The sequence below is a fragment of the Triticum dicoccoides genome, chromosome 5A (assembly GCF_002162155.2).
Source record: "Triticum dicoccoides isolate Atlit2015 ecotype Zavitan chromosome 5A, WEW_v2.0, whole genome shotgun sequence".
Classification (NCBI taxonomy): Eukaryota; Viridiplantae; Streptophyta; class Magnoliopsida; order Poales; family Poaceae; genus Triticum; species Triticum dicoccoides.
Window position 1 is genome coordinate 5458662 of NC_041388.1, and position 2440 is coordinate 5461101.

Below are 2440 nucleotides of genomic sequence, written 5' to 3' on the forward strand. Positions count from 1 at the left end.
CTTGTAAATCGTGATTGAGATCAGAGAAGAGAGGAGGGAATCGAGAGGCCAATAAGTGGAAGTGAGATGAGGGAGGGAGAGCCATCCATTGTTGTTCCATCCACTGCTGTTGAATCAGATGCATCATCCCAAACTGCCGCCATGCTGATCGGTTGGGGCGTATAGTACGAACAGGATTTGTCCGCCATGTTAATCGGGAGTTGGGAGATACTTACATGTGATCATCGCCGTCGCAGCGATCGTACGAGCAGATGCGTTACCTCCTGGCAATCGCCCGAGCAAGTCCACGCTATCCTCGCTTCCGCTGGATGTAGGTTGTAACTTGTAAATCGTGATTGAGATCAGATAAGAGAGGAGGGAATCGGTGCAAAAACGTGGCCAGAACGGGGATACGCATGGATACCCAGGGGATACACGTATCCCCAAGTATCCACTTTTTCTGGATTAAGAAAAAGGAAAAAAAATTGCAAAACGGCTGGGATACGAAGGGATACGTATAGGGATGTAAGAGCATCTACCGCCGCAGAGGACAAAGATAACCCCTCAAATGTCCGCGGGCAGTGACCCCGCACTTCTTAAATTGCCTCGTTCACATCCATGTATCTCATATTCGATCCCCTATATCCATATTAAACCATGAAACGTCGATCAAAGCACGTAGATCATGTAATTGTTGTAATCTAGTATACTAGATTTATTCTTTATTCTTTTGTATTTGTTTTTATTTCTTTCTTTTCTTTCATGAAGACTTTGTATTATTTTTTCAAAAATTCATAAAAATACGTTGTAGAGACATGTTGTTTCCCTAAAAAAAGTACATAGATCAGCAAACGGACACTGGCAAGCACAATACTTTCACTAAAAGATCGTACTTCAAATGACCACCAAAGTTAAAATGACGGACAACTTGAAACTACATCTAAAACTCGAAATTAAATTGAAGCAAAGCGGATCATCACCACTTTCGGGTCGGCCCCTTCCCCTTCCAGTCGCCGGCGCAGCTGTAGCCGTCGGCGGATGGTGGAGGATCGTCCGACTCGTCGGACAAGGAGGAGACGATGATGAGGCCCTTGAGGGACCGAACGGCTTGGTCCTGCTGCCGCTTCAGCTTGGCCAGCCGAGCCGCCTCCATCGCCTTCTCCTTGGCCACGCGCTCGGAGTGCTCGATAGCTAACCGAAGAGCCTTCGCATTCTTCCGACGGAACCGCCGAGCTTTTGTCTCCGCCATCGTAAGTGACCGGCGGTAGACCCACGCAAGGAGCCACTCGTCCTCGACGGGCTCCGCGGGTAACCCGCGGCGGTGGCGGAGAAAGCTCTCCTACGCATCCATCTCCCTTGCTTGCTGCCTCTCGCAGCCGGCGGCTCGTGCCTCTGACTCCGGCATGTGTGTCCGGGTCGGCGCCGCGGCGGCGGGCACAAGCACCCACTGCTGCCCGCCCGGGGAAGCAGCAGGCGGCGGGGCAAGGGGACGCGTGGGAGAGGCGTGGACTGCGTAGCCCGCCCGGAGCCAAGCACAGGCCGGGAGGAGCCAGTGCTGGCTTCCTCGCTGCTGCGGCGGGGAAGAGGCGAGGCCGATCCGGAACTGCCACCTGTGTCCACCTTGGACCTGTCGAGGGCCATGCGGAGAGCTAGATCCTCGTCGGAGTCAGAGGATGAGCGGCTGCAGGCGCTTGACATGGTGGCCGCGTTCACAGGAGTGGTCGGAGTGGATCGAATCGGAGAAATCGAAGGGAAGAAGAAAAGACGGGTCAAGACTGGAGTGAGCTAGGGTTTTCGGATTGGGGATATTTGTGAAGACGGAGTGGGAAGGAGTGGGCCGGGCCGACGTGACGGGCATGTCCGGTCGCCCCATATTTAAACTGGATATGAGGGAGTGCCAGACAGTCCAGGCATTTAAAAACCGTTTGAGGCGCCCGGTCGTTTGAGACCGGCAATCGCCCGATCGAGCAAGTCCACTCTGTCCTCAGCCTCCGCTGGTTGTAGGTTGTAAATCGTGATCGAGATCACGGAAGGGAGAAGGGAATTGGTAGAGGTGCCCACGGCTGGGGGGCTTTTGGAAAAATCACACGATTAGCAGGGACGGAGGCGGGCTTGTTTCTGTAAAAATAAGGGCCAAGTTTCATTAATCGTAGGATTTACGATGGATGGTCAGCGCTGATGGGATACAGGGATGCAAAGATATGATCGGATTCACCAGATACGATGCATGGGATACAGGGTAGCAAAGATATGACCGGATTCACCAGATACGACGCCCTCATCTCATCTAGATGTGTGTCAACCACCACCACCGGCTCTTCCCTTCTCTGCTCCAGCAAGCCTCTCGCCACAAGCTTGATAGTAGTCAAACTAGCAGGCCTCCTGCTAAGGCGAGTCTCCAATATCTATATATACTCTCTAAGGGATGCGAGCTACCAAACCAATTAATCAGAGAGAGAGA